Source organism: Pinus tabuliformis, chromosome 7, assembly GCF_031772625.1.
Source record: "Pinus tabuliformis cultivar Carrire ecotype Pingquan chromosome 7, CPIR1, whole genome shotgun sequence".
In the NCBI taxonomy this organism is placed as follows: Eukaryota; Viridiplantae; Streptophyta; class Pinopsida; order Pinales; family Pinaceae; genus Pinus; species Pinus tabuliformis.
The window spans coordinates 1,604,362,249-1,604,389,807 of NC_142293.1; the positions used below are offsets into that span (position 1 = coordinate 1,604,362,249).

The window sequence follows — 27,559 nt, forward strand, 5'->3', positions numbered from 1 at the left end:
CCATCGTGTTACTCGACCATTTGTGATTGGTTTATTAGATAAATACCGAATGGCAGAGTGATCAGTGTACAAAAAGACTTGGTAGTCGATTATATAGTGTCTAAATTTGTTTATTGCATAAATAACAGCTAAGAATTCTTTTTTTGTCACTGTATAATTAAGTTCTGCAGAAGTGAGATTTTTGCTAATATAATATATAGCATAAGGTTTCTTGTCCTCCTCCTGGCCAAGGATAGCGCCTATAGCTACATCTGATGCGTCTGTGGAGATGTGGAAAGGCAGCTCCCAATTTGGTCCACATAATATCGGTGTTGTTGAGACTAGTTTCTTTAAACCTACAAAAGTTGTGTCACACTTGTCAGACCAACTGAAATCAACATTTCCAGTTAGAGCATATAAGGGTGTAGCAATCTGTGAAATTTTTTTAATAAACCTACGATAATAACCTGCATATCCCAGGAATCTATGTACCTCTGTTTGAGTGCAAGGGGTAGGTAGTAAAAGAATTACCTATATTTTTGCTGGATCTACCTGTATTCCTGCTGCGGAGATATAATGTCCCAGGATCATGCCCTCAATCATCATCATGTGACACTTGACATTGCTTAAACATAACCTGGTAGCAATGCATCGTTCTAAGACATTTTCTAGCGTTTGCAATGCTTGATCAAAGTCATCCCCATATGGAGTAAAGTCATCCATATATACCTCAAGTCCTTCATTTATTAGGTCAACAAATATGTTGAGTATAGCTCTCTGGAACGTGGCTAGGGAATTACACAAGACAAATGGCAATACCCTGTATGCGAATGTGCCCTAGCGACAGGTGAAGGTTGTTTTATCCTGGTCTTCAGGGGCAATCTAAATTTGATTGTAGCTGCTGAAACCGTCTAAAAAGGAGAAGAACTGCTTCCTTGCCAATGTATCGAGGACCTGATCAATGAATGGGAGGGGGAAGTGATCTTTCTGTGTTGCCTTGTTCAACTCCCGATAGTCTACACAAATACACCACTTCCCATTTTTCTTAGGGACGACCACCAATGGAGAGACCCATTTACTGTCCGAGATAGGATAAATAAAATTTACATCCAGTAGCTTCTACAATTCCTCTTTCATGATATCCTTGAGGTGTGGGTTCAACCTTCGTTGAGGTTGCCAGATGGGTCGAGCATCCTTCTTTGTATAGATGTGGTGTGTACATAGTTGTGGGTCTATCCCTTTCATATCAGGATAATCCCAGGAAAAATCCCCTTTATTTTTCTGTAAGACCTGGATAAGCTTCTGTTGTTGTTCGCTATCTAGATTGTCATTGATATTTAGAACTTTTCCTGGCTCGATCTCAACGGGTTTGCTGTTATGAAAAGCAGTCATCTGAATATGCTGGTCATCTGTATCCTTCAAGGGATCTTCCATGGCTTCGTTATCAAGGATTGCTTTCAACATTTGACACTGTACATTACTCACATTAGTTGGCTAATTTATAAAATTATTGATAACGTCATCTTCAGTCTGATCTTTAAATTCCAGTGCCTCCGCTACTATGAGTGGTGAACAGATGCTCTCTTCCAGGTACGCTGGTGGCTGCTTACATATTTTTACAATGGGAAAACTTGGCCTAGCAGGAGGATATAACACCATATTTTTTACAGCATCCCCCTTTGTAATAGTCATGCTGCCTTCTCGGCAGCCAATATATGCATCAGCTATTGCCAGCCAAGGTTGGACCAAAATCAGAGGATGCCCATCCAACCTACTCCTTGGGTTTATAACCAGGAAATCTACTAGATATTCCCATGAGTCAACAGAAATTGTGATATCTTGTAAAGTCCCTTCTGGTCTTACCACCGATCGGTCAGCAAGTTCTAATAAAGTGGTGGTTGGTTCCAGGGCTGTAATACCAAGTGCTTGACAAGTTTCTGTTGTTAATATGTTAATGGTAGCTCCTAGATCAACTAGTGTATTTGGAAAAGAGCGGCCATATATCTGAACTGTTACTATGGGGTTTCCAGGATCTTTGTACTTTATTGGAGTTTCCTCTCCCAAGAGTAAATCGGATAAGGTTCCTACAACATGGATAGTGGGTGAGGTTTTTACCTTCCTCACAGGCTTCCTTACACACAATTCTTTGATTGTTTTGGCATAGATGGGAATGTCTTGAATGGCCTGGAGGAGAGGGATCTTAATACACAAATTTTTTAGTTCCCCTACAAGATTGAAATCAGGGTAGGCGATCAGTTTAGGTATCGTTAGTCTTTCGGGGAACGAAGGAGAAGTGACTATAAGTTTTTCAGGGTCATCATGTTGATCTGTTCCTTCCCCTTGCCTTGGTTCAGTATTATTTACAGGTGGTGGAATATGTACAGGTGGAGTTACATTTTCAATTGAAGGTTGGTCCCTATTTTCCTCAGGGGTGATGACACGTCCTGACCTCAATCTGAGCTCATTACATTCTTTCTGCTCAATCTCATACTCTGGGTTTTCAATAATCTGTACCAAATGGACTAGTATGTTATTAGGATTCGGGGTCAACTGAGCTGGTAACTGCGGCCACAGAAGAGGTTGAGAATTCTGTTGTAATGTATACAGAGTTGACAGTGCGGGTTGAGGCTAAGGGTCCGTCTCCATAGGTACATTAGATATCCCCAGAGGTCGCTGCCAATTTGTAGACCAATTCGGATTTTGAGAGGTGGAGGAAAGCCATTGGGATTGATAGGGATTTCCTTGCCAAACAGGAGTAAAAGGAGAATTCGGCCAGCCATTTCCTAGAAAAGATTGTGTTGGCCAGGATGTCATAGGGAATGGTGGGCTTTGCCAATTTGGGTAGGGAGATTGGCCTTGCCAGGCTGCCCCAAGGTTCTGTTGTTGATTAAACTACGAGGCAGGAAAGAATATGGGTGTGTCTTGTGACATACCTGTAGGTTTAGCTTTCCATTGTCGACATTGGTTCATCAGATATACCGATTCTGTTTCTTCCTCTGCTTCTTTGAATACTGCTTTCAACACAGGTAATGATGGACATTGTTCAGTGTTGTGATCTTTAGTATAGATGGCGCACGTCTGAACCATGTCTAATGGGCATTCTCATTGGTTGTGCTTCTTTCGACAATGTGGGCAAAAGATGGCCAATTTTTCTTCCGTTAAAGCCTGTTTTTGTTTAGCCTGTAGGACGTCCAGCTATGTTATAAGAGTGCCCAGGATGTCTGTCTTAAAATCTTCCAGGAGGTTACCAATCTCCATCCATGTTACACCTCCACTATGTGGTTTGCTTCCTCTGCTCATGGGATCTTGGCTTCCTACTCCTATGTGTGTGCTTCCCTGTGACCTCTTGATACACAAATGAATAATTTCATCGTAATCTTCCTGAGAAATATCTCCTTTTCCCATCAATTTTAGAGTTTCTACCAATTCCTCTTTCATTCCTTTAATTAAGATAGCTCTTAGGACTTCTTTTGGTAGGGCAGTGTGTGGAGACCTCTGCAAATTATAATTAAATCATTCTACATATTCTTCTAGTGTTTCATTATCTTTTGTAGTCATCTTAAAAATCTCATCTTTCAGTTCCCTAGTTTTACAAAAGTCCTGGTATCTTTTAAGGAAGGAGGTTTTCATTTCATCCCAAGAATTGATAGTTCACCCACCTAGACCCATAAACCATCTTAGAGTTTCCCCTTTCAGAGTGGAAGGGAATAGTTTTAGCTTTTGGGGGTCGGTGGTATAGTCATACCCTCTACAGAGGACATCAAACTCAAACAGGAAAGCATCAGGATCCTCTGTGATCATTCCATGGAAAGTTGGGATGCTCTGCAGAGGAATAGCCTTCATAGGAGCATTGGCCACCTAGTCAACTATGGGGTACTCTAATGTCGAGGTTTGACCTTGGGGTGGCTGATCTACCATTTGATCAAAGATGTGCCAATAATCTTCGGGGACTTCAAGGGGTACTTCTAGAGTAAACAGAGAGTTAGCAACCCGAGCTAGCTTTGCAGCACTACCTAGGTCTGGGATCTCAAGAGATCTTTGTTTAGACAGTTGTGGTTCTGCTTTAGCAGCCCCACTAGTTTCTCCTTTTCCTTCTCTTAAGTTACAAGATTTTCCCTCTTGTAGAGGATCAGAGTGTAAACTTATTGTAGCTTGAAGACTCTGTTCCGATCCTCCTACTTGGCTTTGAATCTCAGCGTAAGCTGCAGATGGTGAGCCTGCTGCTTGAGGGATAATAGTAGAACTTTTTCCAGGTATAGCCTAGAATCCTACTAATGCTTGAGACTCTGCTCTTCTTACTATTTTGTCTGTAAAGGTCGTTCTCCCAAGGTTCACCGATCCTTTGGGTCTTATGGGTTTTGGTGGAGGCTTCTGCACTTTTTATATTTTTCTATTTCTAGACATTCATAAAAAAAAATTCCTATTTAACCTCTAAGGTTTTACTATAAAGCGGGCAGGTAAGCAAGCACTTTACTTGCTAGGTATGCAGGTTCTTACCTTTCATTTTTAAAACCCAATTCTTTCACAGCAAAAATAAAAACAATCACTTGAAACACTCTCCCCGGCAACGACACCAAAATGTTGGCTCACTAAGATGTCTTTTTATAGGCAATCTCAATCCCTACATTAGTTGTCAACTCGAGGTAAGTATTTTTATCTCAAGAGTGTTAGCACAGTATATGCAGTGAATCTAAAGGTTATCTAATGATAAATCGTCACAATCACTAATCACTAATTCTTCAATTCAATTCACACAATTCTAGAAAGAACTATCTATGGAAGAAATACTCTTAACACACTCTGCAATTCTATGCAACTTGTTCCGAAATCAATTGAAACTGAATGCAAATAAGAATCACACTTAGAATTGTTCAAATAGATTTAAGGCTAACTTACTCAATCAATGAAATAAAATATAATTATTGAACAACACTGTTAATATATAGCAACCCAAGTTAACTCGCAATTCTCAATTGAACAGCAACATTAATTGAACAGCAATTGGTAATTGAATAGCAATCAGCAATTGAACGACAATCGATAATTGAACAACAAACAACAATTGAATGGAAAATAGCGATAAAGGATTTCTAAATAGAAAACGATCTATATTGCAATCTGTAGAAGTTAATCAGTATTATCTCCAAGATCTATGATAACATCAATTCAAGATGAACAACAACCTGCTAGTAACACTAATTCACTCATTCCAATCAAAGCGCTACTTAAGTATGTCACATGGCTTCACTCTAAATCTAATTGAACAACAGCATGAATCAATATCACAAACCTTTACAATAAATTATGTAACCAATGACTGAACATTAAATCAATAGCAAAAATATAAAAAAATATAACACAAGGGAGCAGTAGAACTTCTCGTGACTGGGCCTAGAGTCGCTAGAAGCCTCCGCTTAATAAGAACTCAAAATATGAAGATGTATCAAACGCAACCTTCTTTCATTAATGCAAGTAACAGCTTACAAAGTCACTGAGATAACAACATATATGTTTTCAAAAAGAATAATTACAGATTATCAAAGTCTGAACTGTCTCCAATTTTCTTTCAGCCCTATATATAACATAAAAGAGTAACTAGATAAAAGTGAATCCTCAGGATCAGGGGATCCTGAGGATTTCACAATACATAATCTGATCATGTGATAAAATAGCATTGTTCGAGCTGATCTCCTGCTTCCTTGTCTACCCAAGACATTGTAGCTTTTCCCTTTTATGGCCTCATGTTGTTCTGTCAACTGAACGGCTTTTGCCCAGTTTGCATCTTTGCACACAAAGATAGAAAAAAATAAGTTTCTTGTACTAGATTTGCCTATTTTATCACCAAATGCTTTCATCCAACTTTGGCTAATATTTTCCTCATTTTAATCTATAAATAGAGATAATTGTATAAGGATGAATGGTAAATGAAGCATTTTACGAAGAGAAATCATACCTTTTTCCAGTCCCAACACCCAAAAGAACAACAAAAAAATAATTAAATATAAAATATACAACAATTAAATTTAAAATATAAACAATTATAGTTAAATAGTTAAAAAAATAGTTAAATATAAAATATAAAATAGTTTAATAGTTAAAAGTAGTTAAATATATTTATAGTCAACTATAAAATAGTTAAATTGTTAAAAAAAAATATTTAAATAGTTAAAAAAAGACATTTTAAAAATGACAAACTACCGGTCAAAAATATAAAATATATAGTTAAATATAAAATAGTTAAAAAGTTAAATACAGTTAAACACAAAATAGTTAAATAATTAAAAACAGTTAAGTATAAAATAGTTAAATAGTTAAAAAAAATATTCCAAAAAAAACAAATTAACGGATTTTGGGCAAAAAAAATATATTATGGGTGAAATTGTGGCCTCAATAGAAAATGTCATTAAGAAACACCAAAAAAATAGTTAATATAAAATATATATAGACAAATATATATATATATATATATATATATATATATATATATATATATATATATATATATATAGAATAAAAATGCAATATATTGAGGGATTTCGATAAAAGTAAAAAATTAGAAATAATATATTAAAACATTTTATTAAATCTCGTGCTAATAAATAGTGTGGAACATAGATAAAAGTAAAGTAATATTAAAAAATTGTCTACATGGCATTTTTTTATTAATTTCTTGATTTTTCCTTAGGAGGTCACTTTTAGGCTAAAATTTCCTTTAATGATGCAACAAATTTCTACCAATCTTCCCAAAGGTGCACTAGAGCAAGTAAACACATGCAAAGGGCGTACATTGGGAAAATACACCAAAGCTTCCTTTCATGAAAAAGATAGTTGAGCACAGGCGATCCTCGATCGAGTTCACTCAGATGTGTGTGGACAATTCTCGACAGCATCCACGGCCAAGCACAAGTATTATGTTATATTTGTTGATGATTTTTCTCATAAGTGTCGGATCTTCTTCATGCAGAAGAAAGATTAGAATTTTGTAAAGTTTTGTGAATTTAAAGCACTAGTTGAGAAAGATACTCGCAGTAAAGTTAAAGCTCTCATGAATGATAACGAAGGAGAGTATGAGTCGAACGAGTTCAAAAACTTATGTGCATCATAAGGCATTCATCGAGAGTTGATAGCACCTCATAACCCACAGCAAAATGGGGTGGCTAAAAGAAATAACATAAGCATTGTAGGAGCGGCACGAGCAATGTTGCATGATTAAGGCCTACCACTACTTTTGTGGGTTGAAGCATGCAACACAACTGTTTATTTGCAAAACATAAACCCTCATTGAATTCTTGGGATGAGTACACCGGATGTAGAAATTTTGAATAATTTAACACATATTCACAGATATTATCCTGATCATACAATTATAAGTGGAACATGTATAATACATAATCTCCTCTACGTTGATCATCAATTTACAGAAGCAGAAGCATTCACAGGCACACATAGAAGCATCAATCAAACTCATTAACACAGTATGTATCCCGGGGAAAGCATCTCGCTAAAAAACCCCAACTATCTGTATATTATATTGATTGAATCATGTAACATTACAAAGTACAATGCTTATCACAAGCAATCCAGTACCAGCTCCACCTGTTACACACAACACAGCTCAGATCTGATCTCCAAATCTATTCCACTGCTTGCCTGCCTCCACTTCTCAATACCTGCTCAAGAACTGATGAGAATGACTTCCCAAACTCATATTTCACCTCAAAATAATCACTCGCACTTTGTTGGACATGAGCAAAGGCTACAATACTGGGAAAATACGTGAGCAAACTCATTGGCATACTCAATCCCTTGATTGTGCAAGATCTGGTGCACAACTATAGTCACAACTGATAGCAATTTGATTCTCTACCACCTGTCCCTGCTGAACTGAACATGCACTAACATGCAACTGGGTTAACTGATGTATTCTATAGTTGTATTATGAGTTAATAACTTGTGAATTAATTAATAACTAATTCACCCAACTCATCTCTAGTCTATTGATCAGTTATACTAAATACAACCAGTTTAACAAAGCTAAACTGAACACAACTCCATCAACTGCACCTCCAGTCCACTAAACTCAACTCACTTGAGCTCTAACTGAAGTCCTGCATGCAAATATTAGTCATCCCATAGGTAACCACGTATTTCCCTCTGGGATATGCATGTACCACATCCGTAGCTCATCATGAAGTGCTCCAAGAGAATAAGATCAAGTTTATAGTCCAAATATTATTATGAGACAATAATATTTGACTTTTCTATTTTTGACAGCCAATCTAAAAATAGACTTTGATCACTCACACTGTGATCACTCACACTTTCATCAAAAATAGAAGTCCATCTATTTTTCCCAACTTGACCAATCATCCATAAACAGCAACCTGCAATCCATAGACATGATCCATATGTCTAAAAATAGACATAGTCTATAAATAGACTTGCACCAAAAATAGCCTGCGGGCCCACTTAGTGAAGGCGACTCTTTTCACTAAGCTCCATCATCTTGTTGCACTCTCAACAAGCATTTCTTGTTGCACACTTTTCAACACTCCCTCTCAACAAGAAAGGCTTCCTCTCAAACCCGATCCTGTAACTCTGGAATGTTCTCCATGCAACACATCTGGCCGGTCCACTTGCTCTGTCATCAAAGTCTCTGACTGCTATTGCCTCTGTCGACTGAAACTCTGCATCTCTGTACTCTTCAGTATCTAACTGCTCTAGCCTCTGTCACTTTGATCTCTGACTGCATCCGTGCTGCTGTTGGTTCTATCTCCCAGCATTGCATCCGCACTGCACCTCCCAACTGACCTCCCTGTTGGGATAGAAACATCCTTTAATGCTGAAGCTCTACTTGCTGCTGACAAGTGCTCCCTCTCTAACATCTGCGCTACTGCAACATCTCCGTGCATCTCGCACCATTGCACACCTCTCTGTGCCACCTAGCACTATGCAAAACACTTGTGCCTCTTGCATTGCTACAGCCTGCTAGCTATGCGCTGTCCTGGGATTCCCTACACTTTCGCTCTCTCTGCCGCTCCATCCGCATCTGTCTCTACCCAATCAGTCAGTTCCTGCTACTACACATCGGGGCTCCCGTAGCAAGGTCTCATCCAAGAGGTTGGGTACCTCAAGGATCCTGCCCCTCCTCCTTGGGATGATCAATCCACATCACCACACCTCCTACCTGGAGGCATGGCTGCATGTGATCCCTCAGCCCATCTGGCTCGAAGTTTCCCCCTACTGGATGTCTCTGGATGAGTAGATGTCTCTACTCTATCTCCTCTCAGCTTCCCCTGTTGTGGCTCCTCCACAACCTCCTGAAGTTGCTGCACCAATCATGGCTCCTCCACAATCGTCTGAGACTTCTTCTGGCTCTGCATGTTGAGAGGTAATATACGCTCCCTCTCAACCACCAAGTCTCCATCAGTTGCCTCGCTACTCAAGGCTTTGCATGCATCTTGAACCTCAAGAGCATATAGGTTCTTGACCCGTGAACCAATTTGCTTCATCTGTCTAGTGATGATGTGTCTAAGGAAAACCTTTCCCTTACTAAAGACCACATCATAGCCTCTGTCTTCCAACATCGCGATCGACACCAAGTTTCTCTTCAGTCCTGGTACATACTTGACATCGGTCAAGGTAAGGCGAGCTCCATGCTCCCTCTAAAAAATAACCGTGCCTACACCTGAGACACTATACTTCTCATCATTACCCATCCCTATGAGTATCTGGAGATCTTTCTCCTCCAAAGTACTAAACAAACTTTTGTCACCGGTCATGTGGAAAGAAGCTCCACTGTCAAGAAACCAACCACTTCCCACCATGGATGAAACCATGCATGCGAAGAGTGTGAAGTCCAACTCAAACTGTGAAGCAAGTGAGGCTGCCTCACCTTCAGATCCTTCCCCGGATCCCTTCTTGGACTTCTTCTTTGGGTAATTAGTAGCATAATGACCCAACTCATGAAAACGAAAGCATCTCACCTTCGCCTTGTCAACCTTCTTCCCATCATTGGAAGAACTGGATTCGGAAAGAGAAACCTTCCCCTTCCCCTTCTTCGCCTTACTCGCTAAGGCACAGTTCTCCTCATCTTGCATGGATGAAGAACCGTCTCTGGTGCTCCGTCTAATCTCCTCCTACATCAAATTTGACCATAGTCGTTCCCAATTTTGCAGTTTCTCCCTTCCATTCACCGAGTCCTGGTAGCTATGCCAACTCTTAGGAAGGTCAAGGAGTGCTAGACTCACCATCCTCATCCGACAGTCACCCCCACACTTCCCAGCTCATCCTAGCATTGGGTGAACTTCGTGAGATACTGGGGCATACTGTCTCCATTCTCATACTGAATGTTTCTGAGTTTCGCTCTTGCTTTGGAATTAAATTCGAATTCCACCAGCTCAAAACTCAACCGCTTCCGATCTAAAATTCGTGAGAACAAAGTATTTCTTGTACAAAGATCGACTGTATGGGCATTCACCAGATATCTCACCTTCCAAAGGAAGGATGAATCCAGAGGCTACCTGGCCCAATTACAGACTCTTCCTGAAGAAATAGAATGTAAACACTTCCTGAATAGTAGATCTGATGATCAACAACTTCGATACCATGTAGAAACTTTTTCTACAAATCATCTAGCTCTGATACCATGTAGAAATTTTTCTACAAATTATCTAGCTCTGATACCATGTAGAAATTTTGAATAATTTAACACATATTCACAGAGATTATCCTGATCGTACAATTATAAGTGGAACATGTATAATACATAATCTCCTCTACGTTGATCATCAATTTACAGAAGCAGAAACATTCACAGGCACACATAGAAGCATCAATCAAACTCATTAACATAGTATGTATCCCGGGGAAAGCATCTCGCTAAAAAACCCCAACTATCTGTATATTATATTGATTGAATCATGTAACATTACAAAGTACAATGCTTATCACAAGCAATCCAGTACCAGCTCCACCTGTTACACACAACACAGCTCAGATCTGATCTCCAAATCTATTCCACTGCTTGCCTGCCTCCACTGCTCAATACCTGCTCAAGAACTTATGAGAATGACTTCCAAAACTCGTATTTCACCTCAAAATAATCACTCACACTTTGTTGGACGTGAGCAAAGGCTACAATACTGGGAAAATACGTGAGCAAACTCATTGGCATACTCAATCCCTTGATTGTGCAAGATCTGGTGCACAACTATAGTCACAACTGATAGAAATCTGATTCTCTACCACCTGTCCCTGCTGGACTGAACATGCACTGACATGAAACTGAGTTAACTGATGTATTCTATAGTTGTATTATGAGTTAATAACTTTTGAATTAATTAATAACTAATTCATCCAACTCATCTCTAATCTATTGATCAGTTAGACTAAATACAACCAGTTTAACAAAGCTAAACTGAACACAACTCCATCAACTGCACCTCCAGTCCACTAAACTCAACTCACTTGAGTTCTAACTGAAGTCCTCCATGCAAATATTAGTCATCCCATAGGTAACCACATATTTCCCTCTCGGATCTGCATGTACCACATCCGTAGCTCATCTTGAAGTGCTCCAAGAGAATAAGATCAAGTTTATAGTCCAAATATTATTATGAGACAATAATATTTGACTTTTCTATTTTTGACAGCCAGTCTAAAAATAGACTTTGATCACTCACACTTTCATCAAAAATAGAAGTCCATCTATTTTTCCCAACTTGACCAATCATCCATAAACAACAACCTGCAATCCATAGACATGATCCATATGTCTAAAAATAGACATAGTCTAAAAATAGACTTGCGCCAAAAATAGCCTGCGGGCCCACTTAGTGAAGGCGACTCTTTTCACTAATCTCCATCATCTTGTTGCACTCTCAACAAGCATTTCTTGTTGCACACTTTTCAACACCGGAAGAGGCTTTTTCAGGGAAGAAACCAGATGTGGGATATTTCAGGATTTTTGGTTCATTAGTCTATTGCCATGTAACCAAAGATGCATGGAAAAATATTGAGACAACAGTTGATTTGGGGATATTTGTGGGGTACATTGATAAACCTCACAACTATCAGATGTACCTTCCAACCAACAGGATGACAGTGGTTCACAGAGATGTAAAATTCGATGAAGAGAAGGCCATGAGATGTTCCCTTGACAGGGAGCTTCAACTACATGCGGTTGAGAAGATTCTAGCACCTAAGGAGGAACCTCAGGATGATGAGGAGCAGCCACATGCAAAGGATAAGGAAGTGGAGACACCTACTCTTGCAGATTCTTCCAAAGATGGGAGAAAGCACACCACAGAGGATGACAGGTTATTGCATGATGCTAGAGATAATGTGGGAGCACCAATATCATAGCGTAGGAAAAGGAGGTCACCACAGAGGTACACTAGCTACATGGCCTTGATGAGTGGATGTGTAGAGTCTAAGCCATCCTCTTTTGAGGAAGTAGTGCAACAACCAGTTTGGGTTGATGCCATGGTTGAGGAGTATGACTCCATTGTCAGGAACATTGTTTGGGATGTGGTCCCAAGACTGGCAGACAAGTCAGTGGTGAGTTCTAGATGGCTTTACAAGGTAAAGAAAGCAGTGGATGGTAGTGTGGAGAAACACAAAGCCAAGTTTGTGGCCAGAGGTTTTTCTCAGGTGGAGGGGATTGATTACAATGAGACTTTTTCTCTTGTTGCAAGGTACTCATCAATCAGATCCATTCTAACACTATCAGCGTAGATGGGATGGAAGATACATCAAATGGATGTAAAGGCAACATTCCTTAATGGCATAATTGAGGAAGAGGTGTATATCGAGAAGCCTAAAGGATTTGAGACCTTCAACAAAGAGTCGCATGTGTGCTGACTCAAGTGATCATTGTATGGAATGAAACAAGCACCCTGTGCTTTGTACACCAAGACCGATACCTATTTCACCATGTTGGGCTTCACCAAAAGTGAATCAGATGCAAACCTTTACCATATTGTGGTTGAAGGTAAATTGTTGATTATTGTTTTATATGTCGACAATTTGATTATGACATGTGATGATAAGTTGATCAAGTCTTGCAAAGAGGATAATGTAAGAGAGATCGAAATGAAGGACTTGGGGCTCATGCACTACTTTTTGGGTATGGAAGTATGGCAAGGTGATGAGGAACTTCTTGTCTCTCAGGGAAAGTATGCCAACGAGATACTCAAAATATTCCACGTGGAGAGCAGTAAATCCATGGAGACTCCTCTAGCAAGTAATTAGAGGAAGGATGATGTTACTTCCGATGAAGTAGCAGAGGCTACTATTTACAGGTAGCTTGTGGGTTCACTCATGTATTTGGTGAACACACAACCGTACATGTGTTATGCAGTTAGCCAACTTAGTCAAACGATGGTTAAGCCAACCAAGTTGTATTGGAAGGCAGCCAAACATGTGTTGAGATACCTCAGAGGCACTACTCAATATGGTTTATGGTACAGACAAACAAAGGGAGTGAAGCTTGAAGCCTTCACCGATACATATTGGGCACGGAGTCCATCTAACAAGAAAATCACATCAGGTGGGATCTTCAGCATTGGGTCAGCAATTTTTTCTTGGTACAACATGAAATAGAGATCGATTGTACTCAGTTCAGCTGAAGCAGAGTACATGGTTGTTAGTCAAGCAGCTTGTGAGGCTATCTAGATGAGGAAGATTCTGGTTGATTTGTTTGGTCAGCAAATGGATCCAACTGTGATTTACTGTGACAATCAGAGTTGTATCAAACTCTCTGAGAATCTAGTTTTCCATGATCGATCCAAGAATATTGATATCTAGTGTCATCATCTTCAATATTGTGTGCAGAGGAGAATATTGTTGTTGGAGTACATTCCCACAAAGGAGCAGGATGCAAATATTTTGACAAGGCCTTGTCAATATGCAAATTTGAGTTTCACAGAGGCAGGATTGGGGTAGCATATAATCCCTTTATTTTTGAGAGGGAGTGTTAAAAGTAGCAACAAAAAATTCCAGTTTAATTTGTCCTTGAATTAAATCGAAATTCTATTATGATAGCAACTTTTAATAGTTAACTAAGTTAAATTGACTTAGTTGTCTTAGCAAATTCGAGTTGGAAGTCTATCTAGAGTCATGTAGAGTGATCCCTAAAATTTAGGGGCCCAAGTTGAGGTTTTTTATTTGTCATTAATTAACTCAGTCTAATTGAGTTATAGTCAGTTAAACTAGTTCTAACTGTTGGAGGAACTAGTACGAGGTCTTGTGTTGGGGACGGGCACCAGTGCATCCTTAGTGCCACACCAGTTAACTAAAGATTCACTCATAAATAACTCATGCATGTCAGTTTAGAGGAAGACCCAGTTGAGATTAGATTTCATGGACAGTGTGCTATCAGTTGTATAATTTTCCGGGTTGTACATATGGTGCATGCAATCAATTGAGGGCCAATGGATGGATTGTGAAGTAATGGGTGGAGAATTTCCCAATTAAATATGGGCTAATTCTCTCAAGAATTGCGCAAGGAAGTAGGGGATTGGTAGGCAGTAGATTTGACTAAGTGTTAGCTTGAGCTGGCTTGTGAGGCAGAGAGTTAGATTGTACTAGTGCAGGAATTGTTTGGGTTGAACAAGCATTATATTTTCTTCTCAGATCTTTTGGTTAATGCAATATAGATAGTTGAGGTTTTTAGCAGTTTCTTTCCCCAAAGAAATATTGTGTTATGTGTGATATATATTCTTCCTTACTGCTTATTGTTTTCATCGATCAATTTTGGTTTCCGCTGAAGAGTAGAGTAGATTCTCATCTTGTGTTTTAGCATATCACATAGGTTGTTGAATCTACAAGTAAAAATCTACAGTGTTGACGTTAGTGTTGATGCTAGTGTCGATTGTTGAATTTTTGTCTGAAGTGATGAAGGTCTTGAGATAGAACTTGCCTTTGTTGAGGGTTCTTGTGATATTGGCTCAAATCCCCATATGATAGCCCATTCATACAGGTCCACCAGAGTCCTCCACTCTCTACCGTATGGAATATCACATGACCGGGATTCCATGATAACTCCTTCCAAAATGGTAATGTATTCATAGTCAATTATACCTTTCCCTTTGAAAATATTCTTGAGAAAGAACATAACTTCATAATGATAATTTTATAATTTTATAATCTCCTTCTCGTGGAGAGTGTGATATCTCTCTGAAACCCTTGTGGTATTATTTAATTGCAACCAGTATTTTCATGAAGGACTATTTGGGGAGCAAGCTCCCATCACTATCAAAGAAGGTTGGAAATTAATTTGGTAAATCATCTCACATTTTCTTTTAAAACCTTTTATTTCTTTTGTTAGTGCTTTCACCTCTTCTCTAGCCATAATTACCAATTGATTTTTTGTTATTATTTGGTTGGATCTCGTCGCCCATTAAGACCTATTAATATTGACCTTTCCCATTTATTCCTTAGGCACCTAGCTAAGGAAGTCGACAATTACTTCAGGCTTGGAGGAGGAATCTCCAAAAGTGCTCTCCTCATGGTCTCAGACATTTCTTGAATAAATTCCAAATGATCCTAGTGTTTGTCCATTTTGTTTATTATTCTCCCCCATACTATCTTCTTGAGTACCTTGAGAGAAGTTTAGTTAGAGTTCTATTTTCTTAGAAATTCCATCTTAGTTTCCATTCTCCTAATGTGTTCCCATGCCCAAAATATTTCTCTCTTGGTGATTTCTAACTCCCGTCTTTGATTTCGAAGTGAAAATTAGGACTCTTCGATGATCTCTGATGTTGTTAAGGATTCCACTTGCTCACCTAAAACACTAACGAAATTTCTCAGGTTGAATGTCACCATGAGCAAATCCCAAGCGTTGATATCAACATCATAATTACAAGACTTGGACTCAAACTTTACTGGATTTGGAAAATTATTGCTATAGTTACACAGAGGTCAAGAAGGATAGTAACAGTAGAAAATGAAAAAAATTGGCCATGTTCTCCTTTTAAACTAGTTAGGCGTGACAAGTGTACGGACCAGATTTGGCGAGAAAGTTTGTATGACGTCATGCTAACTGGGTCGGCCACATGGAGAGCTCACTAGGTATGTATTGCACTAGAATGAAACATGACCCCCTCTACACCGCTGTGTTGCATTAACAACAGCTCTGAGGCATGTACGAAGGGTTTTATAGGTAGATCTCCACTGTGCGTCTAGATTATATTAGATCCTTAATCAAATACATGACACACATCTCAAATCTCAAAACATCATGTGTTGAAATGGATGGATCATCGAATTTTGTCCTTCAATGGAATAGGTTGCAATTTTATTCTCCTGAAGCACAAGTAGGCTCACAACAATGATGGTGGCGTTCTTTTCAAATGAAGAACAGACCATGATTGGAAAAGGTCAAAGAATACCAGGATGACATAGGCACCAGGAGGATGTGGCAGTCGATGCAATAGACAATTTGGCCCAAACCGTTTAATTTTAATGAAAAAATAAACGCAAAATCAACATTTTAATTAGTCGATATAATGATCTTATCCTTGTTGTAACATTTTCTCGTTAAAAAAATTTCCAAAAAAATATTGTGAATATTTTATTTTTTCACTTTGAAAAGATTAATGTGTAGCTTTATATTAATAAAATGTTATGTATTAATCTGAAATTCTAATTATTGTAAATTAAATAAGTGCTTGTTTGTAAAGCGCACGCTAGAAGAAATATGTAATCATGAACAACAAATCAAAATGGGATTTAGAAGAAATAGGTATTCTTGATATAACTTATGCCATCATGGAAATTGTTGTAACATTTTCTTGTCACAATTTTCTAAAAATATTCCAAATAAATTTTATTTTTCTTCACACTTTCTATAAATAATGTACAACTTATATTTTATAAAGAGTTATATATTAAATCAAAACTTAGATAAATGTTTTTCCAAAAAAAAATTTGATAGCTTTGTAAATAAATTGCGACGTAATACATGTGTTTCTTTGCACGGTGTAGATATGCATGCATAGATCAACAAATGGTGACCAAAAGAGGACCACCCCGCATGTCTGATGTTTATCGTGTGGGGGTGTCTACTATTAGTTGTATTCAAAAAACAAATTTGTTTTATGGGGTGGATTCTTATCAAAAGCATACCTCCCCTCATAAAAACTACTTACCGCACTACACCCCCTCGACATTACCACCACGGTTAGGGGTCGTGTCAAAGGATTTTCTTGCCAGATGTTTTAGTACAAAATTTTCAAAGAAAAGGGCAGCATTCAGTGATACAAAAGTTTTGTTTCCTTTGATCATTGGGTCATTTCTTATGTCAAGAGAAACAAACCACAGTAATGAAGTCACAAAAATCAAAGCACAGATTCAACAACTTGCCAATCACCGGGTAATTTTACTAATCACTCTCTTATTATTATTCATATCTACTGCAACTATGAGTACAGGTCAGACGGGTAAAACCCAATCCAAAGCCCCACCTATCTATGCTTCAGTAAAAATTGATGAGATGCCTTTAATCGACCAAGATGCTAATATTGTGGAAACACAATGTGAATTTTACCTTTATGAATTGAAAATTTTGGCATTCCAAAGGTTTCAAGACCATAGTGACGACTTTTCCCTTTGGGAATCCTTCCTTCCCCAATTTGTGTTTCCACAAAGCCATCACTTTCCTGAATTTGTCGTGTGGTGTTCAGACAAATATTTACCTAGTAAGAGAGCCATTGTTGCCAAAAATGAAAATCCTTTGTTTTATATCACTTTTGAGTCAATTTTACAAGCCTTGTAGGTTGTTGTTCTTGATTCACTTCATCTATTTTATAGTGAAATTTTGTTGGAAACTTATCAAAAATTAACCCCTTCACAAAGCCTACTCTCATCTTTAACCATCAATCAATTTTGGTGTATTTGTTCCTATTCCATCAGTCAAGTAAATTCTCTCAATTACAAATTCAAAAGCAAGATATACAGGGGAAATTATGGTCAGTCTTCCACTGGAAATATTTGGTTAGGAAACATTCTAAGAAGTTTTATTTTTCAAACTTTGTGGATCAATTTATATCAGTATGTTATGGTCTCTTGAACAATAGTGAAGTTTGGAGGATTTTACCTAAGTTCAAGCACACTTTACATCTTAGTGAACAGACAAAATTAGGAGATTGGTATTTGTATAAAATATTTACTAAGATAAGGATTTATGGATGTGAACTTCCTCCATATCATTTACCAGTCTTTCTCCCAATCATATTTTTTTCACTTGAATTCATTAGACAAAGTTTGAACATAGATCAAATGCACTTTCTGCCAAGAAATAAAGTGGCTCTTTTCAATCTCAAGACAGAGTTATGACCTTTTGTGTTGAACATCAAGGTTGTTGATAAAGAAGTTGAATTATTGTTGCAAAAAATGAAGTTTACAAAGGGACAGAGTTGGCCTTATGATCCAATTGCTAAGATTTCATCTATTAGAGTTCAATAGGGTTCTACCCCATATATTCATTCACCAAGACCAGACATTGAAAGATATGCAAATAGAGAAATATGGGAAGAGGGTACCCTAGAAGAATTACCATGACAGAAAGAAATAGAGTAGCCTCTAAAACTTAATGTTTTATTTACTCCTCAGTAGAAAGAAAAATAACTCAAGAGGTTTATTGAAGATGTTCCACATTTCACTTCAAATTCAGAAGGAACATCATTAAGAGTATGAAAAGGGAAAAAGTAAGGAACACAGAAGAAGCAATGTCAGAAACTATGCCACCTGATGTATCTTCACCTTCTACAATTGTTTTATCAAGCGAGCATGTATACAATATACAACAAGTGGAAACAACATCATGACAATCTTCTTCAACTTCTTTTTCCAATCAAAGTAATATTTTTTCTTAATTTATGGAAATTAAAAAGAAGAATGAAACTTTGAAATCAATCACCTACAATCAATTTTGAAAACAATTTTTTTCTACAAAAAATAGATTACTCTCATCCTTGAATTCCTTAGTTGTAAAACTTCAAAAGAATTAGAGGTTCAGAAAGAGCTACAATTGAATTTGGGTCAAGCTAACAATGTTCAATGCTTAATTCAAGCTAAAGAAAGAATATGGGTGGAGATCATGTCTTCAATGTCTAATGTTTGGAAATCGATAGGAATTATGGTTGAATAAGAGGAATTGTTAGAACAAGCAGAAAGGGAAATAAATGAAATCAAGAATGAGCTTAGAAACAAACCCAATTAGGCTAGTAAGATTGTAAGGTTTTTGAATTCAAAAACAAAAGAGGAGTTATAAGAAGTTGATATTGTTGATATGACTCATTCAATCATACAAACCAAAAAGGCTTTTGACTAAGAAGAACCTGATGGTGAAAATGAAATAAAAATGTGAATACGTGCAAATTCAGGTTAACAGGTTTAACAAGAAGTTCTCTGCTCTATAGCAAAGAGGTTTACCTTACTTCAAAAATTCACAGGGAAAAATGATGTCTATGGAAGAATATTGAAGATTACTTGACAGGGCTACACAAGGTAAGTCAAAGTTTGCTGGAATTAAAGTGGCTTTAAGTGGTCAAATTCTTCTTGAGAAATTATATGATGATTTATTTATACGTTATGAAATCAAATATTTGTTCACAGTTAAACCAACCTTTCAGAAATACACAAAAGTGGATGAAACCTATAGAAAGATGGTTACTTTAGCTTATCCAAAGGGAGAAGAATGGGAACACCTCGTTGATCTTATATCCTAAATTCAACAGTAGTATCTCGAAGGTAGGTTATGTTTCAAGGAATGATCATGGAAGATGCAGGTTTAAAGGAGCAGATTCAGATAGCGTGGAACATAATCCAAAAATCAAGGGTGGTTACAGATAATCAGGCTGAAGATTTTATGTATTGGTAAAAAAAAATTCTAAGAGCATCCAACTTGTTATTTTGGATAGAAATTATTTTCCTTCTAATCTGCAAAACTAATATTTTGTACAAACTCTATATATATATTGTATATTTTATTTGGAAAATGGTTGATTCTTAGACCAAAAATTTGGATATTTCTGTAATACCTAAATATTTCAAAGTCAATGAAGGAGTTATGCTTTCATCTTATAGCAACATTGTTTAACATGTGAATGATTTTAGTGTTTCATTATTTTTTTCTTTAATACATTTAAGATTATATAGATAATTGGGAAAGGCTTGGCTGAGGATTTTCATCCCCGACATCACCTGGAAAAGTTATGTTCAATACTGGTTAATTAAACAAGCAATTTGTTTAGTTTAGTTACTCTGCAATTTTTAGATCGTTGTCTTCTGTATGATTCCTATATGTGTTAATGTTTAGTTATAAAAGATCCTTCTACGTGCTTTCTAATATTAAGTATTCTGATTGGATATATAAATCAAACTAATCAATGCTTATAATAGCAGGTGGAAGCTTTTCATCAACTTCCCAACATGAAATCCAATGCAATCACACTTTTATGTATACTACATGTAGACGTGGTCAACTTGGGTATTTATAGGGTGAAAAACAGTTTTTGCCTACCCACCATTACGTCATCTTCCCCCAATGGGAAACCATTTTTTCTCATTAGGTTCACCAAACCTCATGATGGGGAGTGTTAGAAAGATTCGCTTGCAATATTTGTTTTTGATTTAATCACAACATTTGAAAACAAGAAGTGCAAATCAAGAAAGAATAGAGGGAGGGTTCTTATGAACATTGAGGCAGTATTTACTGCTAGTGCTAGTGTGTCCCCTATGTAAATTGTAGGAGAAGCAACAAAGCAGGTGAGCTACTTCAGTAAAGCCAATTCATTGTTCAATCAACAAGATCATTATCAGACAATCCTTGGACTTCACTAAAGCCAATTCAATCAACAAGATCAATCAACAGAAGACCCTTCAAATTCAGTAAATCTGGTTCAGCATGGAATGACACAGAGTCATCCAATATTAGCATGCCTCTTTCGCAAGGATGACACACACAAATCAAGAAATGGTTCGAAATTTTACTAAAATTTCAAAAAAAAAAAACAACGCAAGTGGTGGGAAAATTAACAAGATTACAATCCTTCGACATATTTATTATAACTAAAGACAGGAGATTCACAATACCGCAGCCGCATTGTAGGAGCTTAAATGCAACTGCATCGTTAGTCATAGGACTATAAATATAGTTGCAAATGGGTATGAGAAAGTATGAAATGTCCCTTAAAAATTGAAACGTCAAATCGATAGGTTCGAGATTTTAATATTCGTCATTTATGACACGTAATTTTTCATTATACAGATCAAATATGAGCAATCATAGTATAATAATTCAATAGATGATGAGTTTATATCAACTCCACATAAATAATTTTCAACAAGTGTAATATGCAGCATTGTTGCTTAGTACCTGCCTCTTATGTGAAAAGTAATTGATAGCTAGATTTTAGTGTAAACAATAAAGAACTAAAATTGCATATAGAAATTCAAAATATAAATATAAATATTAAAAATGGAGTCACTTTATTTACATATTTATTTGTTGTGTGAATCGATAACCATTTTAATTTATTATTAATATTTTTTTACTAATTAAGTAAAATCATATAATTAAGTCTGCACATATACATTTTTACTATACTTATTAAAGTGTTGAAGAAAACATAAATAATGGTGGTCAGTAACAACTCCTGCTAAGTGTAATTAGTTAAATTTCATGTTATTTGTATATAAATGTAATTGAATTTATTTTTTATTTTTATATAATTATTGAAACAATATATAGGATATTCATTTATATTATTAGATTTATATATCAAAATAATATATTATAATTATTTTCGATGTGTATCAAAATATGGTTTCTATATAGTTGATGAAGTCTATATAATTTGTGGTTATAAATTTATTTTTAAATAATAATAATAAAAGGTCAAAATTCAATGACATAAAAGTACTCAAATAAACTTTAATAGACTGCAATAATGATTGTTGTTGCAATCTTTGCACAATAGAATGCCATATGGGACTGCAATAATGATTGTTGTTGCAATCTTTGCACAATAGAATGCCATATGGATAGCTGTCACCATAATTTAAGACTACAATAACAAATATTATTATGATACTTGAGGAATAAAAACTTTTTTTAGATATTTTGTTTTTTAATATAATTTTTATACCTCATAATTCAATTTAAAACCACATCAAAATAGCCATCAACTAATTAAAAAAAAAAAAAAACAATTTATATTTTTTTTAAATAAAAAATTATTTTTTAAATTTCAAAATATATAGTTTAATATTTATTTATTTTTAAAAATTTAATGAACTTAATAGAATATGTTTGAAAATTTCAAACGTAATTGAAGGTCAAAGTTTTTTTATGAAAATAAAAAACAATATGAACTGACTCTGACATATATAATAATATGAGGGGGCACCAAACATTCTTACCACAAAATCTTATGGATATCATTTTGAATTAATGAAATTATAAATATCAAATATTAACATTCATTGTACAAATTCCAGAGTAATAGTGATTGCAATATAGTATTTGATAGTGTTGAATCCATTTTTTATATTAAAAATAATAATTTCAACAATCCAGAATTGCAATTTTAACAAGAATTACTTTACCCAATTTTAATAATAACAAATGTAAAATATTTAATCTTCTTTCAAATTATGAATTAGATATATTTTCACATGAAAAATATTTTTTATAAATTCAATAAATTTATATATGAAAAATAACAATTACAATAATTTTGAGAAAAAAATATTTAACTATGTAAAAAAACGATAAAATGCATAATCATGCTTCATTTATACAATAATTTGATTTAATTTCTTTTGAGTCAACCACAAAACATTATTTTTTAATAATTCCATTATCATCACACGTGTCATTTTCCAATTTGATATGATTATTTAAAAAAGAGATGAGTGATGATGTTAACAGATATTTGAAATTGAATTTATTACCATTATACGGTGATAAATTTGACAAACCATTAGTACATAGAGAATCAAATTTTCATAGATATTGAGATTTGCCATATGCAATATTAATTAATTGTTATGACACTTGGTGACATGGAGATTTTTTTTTTTTAATTTTTAAATAAATTTGTTTTCTAACAATTCAATTTTAAACTACATAAAATTAGTCATTTCGTGCAAATGAACCAATTAAAAAATAGAAATTCAAATTCAAAAAATTTCAAAATTATTTTCATTTTTAAATTATTCAATTTAATATTTATTTTATTTCAAAACTTTAATAAAATTGATAGGATTTGTTTCAAATTTTCAAAAGTAATTGAAAGTCAATTTTTTTTTTAGCAAAAGCAAAACACTATAACATGCCCACTTAAATCATTCATATTAATTATAGTTATTAAATGGTTTTAAAAATTATCTACTTTAAAATCACAACATACCTTCAAATATATTAAAAGTTTATTTATCATTTTATTTTTGCAAAATTTCATATGTATTTTTCTTAGAGTTATATTATTGTTAGAGTAAATTTGGATATCTAATGAATCTTATATAAAAAATATGAACTATTAGTTGAAATTTCAGATGTAATAGAATTTTAAAATACTAAATTAATTATAATGTTAATTTGGAAATATATAAATAAAAGATTATCGTGTGTACATATTCTTATTTTACAATAACAAATTACATATAAATCTTGCTTTGAACAACATTTTGGTAAAGATCATCTAATAAATATTTTTTAAAGGCGTAGTCTAACTTATAGATGAAATAACCTTTTTCACCAGAATTCACCAAAATTGGCAATACAATTTCAAGATTTTGCGTTGTCTAAAATACAATTTGAATGCATAAATGTATTCAGCACCTTGAAAAACCCCTGGGGCACTCGAATTATGAAGATTAAACAATTTAAACTCAAGTTTTTAAAAATCTCCATCGTATTTTGATTAAAATTAACCAGAAAAATGGTTGTGAAAAAGTTCATTTCATCTATAAGTTAGATTACACCTTTTTTAAATACTAAATATAAAGTAATTTTGAAAATAAATGCCAAATTAATTCAGGTCATAAAGATATTACAAACATTTCACATTATTAATTAACAAAATTAATAAATTACAATTAATGATACAACATATTCCTCTTAAAAGGTCACATTTTCAAATCAATAGGGGGTACAGTATGTACACGTATGTAGAATTTAGAGTCAAATTCCTACTCATAATGGGTCCCTTGTCCCACAAACAAAGAAGTCTCATACACAAATTTGGTGTTTGCTTGGTTGAGGCCTTGAATGAAGTACCACTAAACACATTGTAGCCATCAAAAACTAAGGGTATGTGAAATCCAACAACAAGATACTTATCTTATATGAACTCCAAAAAATCAACATAGATTGAATACAGTTGATGGCTCCAATATAATGTTCAAAAAAGTGGACACGTTTGTACTTTCATAATTGAACCAATGTCATATTATTCAGGTTTGAGTTTAGGTTCGATGACCATTATTGTTGAAGATACCTAGAAAGGATACCATTTTAGATGTGGAGGAAATGGAAACTCATGAGACTATTATTGCAGAGGATAACTCGGAAGGATAATAGATCTATCGTGTATGTGGAGGAAATGCTCATAAAATTATGGAAGATATATTAGGGCCCTAGGTAATAAAAGGAATAAACAATAAACCCTATAATATTGGCTATCTCCTACTAAATACGCTCTTGAATACTTTCTAATGTATATGATTACTTTGAATGCCCTTGAATTTTGAGAGTCTTGGGTAAAGTGCTTTGGGCCTATTCATATAGGGTGGACCCTAAGTCATTTCTTAGAAAAGTAACATACTCTAAATAAGCACCAGAATTAATAAATTATGCTTGTTGACATGAGCACAAGCACAATCTAGAGTATGGCATGCTTCTGAGTAAGATGTGAAATATTTTTCTTATTGATATATGTCACTAGTGAGAAGTAACAAAGGACTAGTACTAGTAAAATATGTATGAAATCATTGAAGTCACTATCCTACTTCTCAATAATGTGTATGAGTATGTTTTAAATCAGAACATATATTTAAACTATTCATATGACAAAGTCATACCAACCCAGAAGTCAGATATAGCTTACCAACCTAGAAGTCAAATATAGCTTTGGGACATAAGTTGGTAAGATTCATGTGTTTGCATCCTCTCTCTCTCTTTGTGATGCATTTTAATTTTATGATTAGTTATCTTGTGGTGGTGGTTGTGTGTGCGAGTTACAATTCCCATCCTAGTATGTTCTACTATGGAATGTTAGGATATATGCAACCACCTTAAAATTATTCAACTATGACTCCATTCTATATGTAGTGCTATTTTTTCATTTATTTTGGATTGGTGAGCATGGTATATTTGAAATCAATGATATTGATGTGTTTATTATCACTGAGGGCTTCCCTTAATCTTTCATATCAACATATGTATAAGATCCCTAAGAAGCCTACATCTTTTTTAGAGCTATCTAGCCATTATTTGATTTCTTTATTGTTGAAGTGGCCTCATATAGTCATTGTGGTTGTGTATGCCCTTCCTATGCTCACAGTTGTAATAGACAAAGACACTGGAATACTAAATAGTGTCCTCAGTGATTTAGTGAATGATTATATGGCCTTGTCAAATCGAAATTTAAAACTTTCCCTCGGGGCCCAATTCCTTGTGAAGGATGAATGGGTTTTACCATTTAATGTAAACCCTATAATTAACACTTCATAGAGTCGAGGACAATTCATCTAAATTGGTGTGTGTTGATTTGAAGATCAAGAGACCAAATGACAAATACAAACTTGCAAAGAAAAAGATATTAATTTAACCTATATATTTCATAGATAAAACAATGATAATGGGGGACTTCAAGGGCACACAATTTCAAGAAGCAAGACCAATAATCAGGTAAAATATTTTAGAGACAAGGGAGAAAGTCATGTATAGGGAGCTTGCGAAAAAGGTAATATTTAAGTCAGGTGATGAATGCATTGTGGCCCATATGGACCAATGGCACATAACTTATGGTGAACCTAAGTGGAACAAAAAGGCAGCAAATTTTTTGACCTAGATGGAGTTGTATTTTATGAGGCTAGGCATGGATTTGAGCATACGTTAAGTTGGCTTAATCGGTGATAATGTTCTATATAATTTGGCCTTGGAACAAGAATTCAGTGAGATGGACAATTTCTCATTGAGTAATTATCAAATTCCACAATAGATATGCCTATTACACAACTTCCGCGTTTTAAAAATGGGGACATTATTGTAGGAATGTTGCTCTAATCAAGCCATAGTAAATGACAGCTTGGGTTTGGGATTTTACATTCCTTGAGGGACCCACAATACGAAATTCCCTCATATCTCTTGAAACACAAGAAGAAAGAGTTTGAATACTGGTATCCTTTTAATTTGTGAGTATCTAGCAAGGATTTAATTTAGAACCATCTGATATTTTGTATTTACAATCACACTGCCATATTCCCTAAGGATAAATAGCCTAGTTCATTTAGATGCAATGGTCACTTTATGCCGAATTTGGAAAAAAATGTCAAAGTCTATAGGAAATTTCAAAACATCACATGAGGCAATAGAAGACTTCTCTTCAGATGCGACTCAATTTTCTTTGGTTGATGCAGGAGATCGCATGGATGATGCCAATTTTGTTTATGATACTGTCAATATCATGATTCTCTATTTGAAAAAACAAATTGCATGGATGCATGATATTTTGGTTGCAAACTCATCCTTAAGGCAAGGCCCTCCTTCAACTTTTGCAGATCAAGTATTTTATGATGAAATAAACATTGTATCGAGTCTTACTAACCGCAACTACAATTCCATGATGTTCAGGGAGGCCTCGAAGATAGGATTTTATGATCTCTAGGAAGCTCGGGATGAGTATAGATTTCCTTGTGCTTTATAGGGAATAAATATAGACTTACTATGGAGATTCAGGGATGTCCAAATAAGTTTAATCACTTCCATATGCCCTGTTTATGCAAAACATGTTTGGAAAGAGGTTTTGAAGAAGGATGGATTTGTATTCAAATCAGGGTGGCCAACTGCAGATCTCCTTGATCTTACCCTTCAGTGAGCCAATAAATATCTATAAGATACAATTTTTTCCATGTGGAAGCTTATTTATAAGCATACATTTTCTCCAAGTAAGTCCAAGAAAGGTCGAACAAATAGTGAAACAATAGTTGAAGAGAAAAATCTGACTATAGGATAACTAGACTATGTTGCAGAAAAGTATGAACTTTGGAAAGAAGAGTGCATGAACATTCTCTAAGTAAAGTATGATAAGGATTGTTGTTCTGACCAAGGCATGTCAACTACTTTGAAGGACAATACTATTGGACAACTTGTTGATTGCCAAATAATTCTTATACAATGCATACCATTTTTTAGGTTCAAAAGGATGAAACACTTGTTGTTGGGCCTAAAGGCCTAGATGTAAACCTACCTTTTGATGAGATGCAAGTGTTGGAAGAAAATTTTGACTTAATCAAAAGGAAAATAGGACTTAAAAAGTTGGAGATAATCGAAGAACAAAATAAATAA

The 27,559-nt window shown here is 35.3% G+C and overlaps 1 pseudogene; it reads left to right on the forward strand.

The window, feature by feature from the left end:
- The first annotated feature begins 1,540 nt into the window (after positions 1-1,540).
- Positions 1,541-27,559, forward strand: LOC149254280 (leucine--tRNA ligase, cytoplasmic pseudogene; annotated as a pseudogene).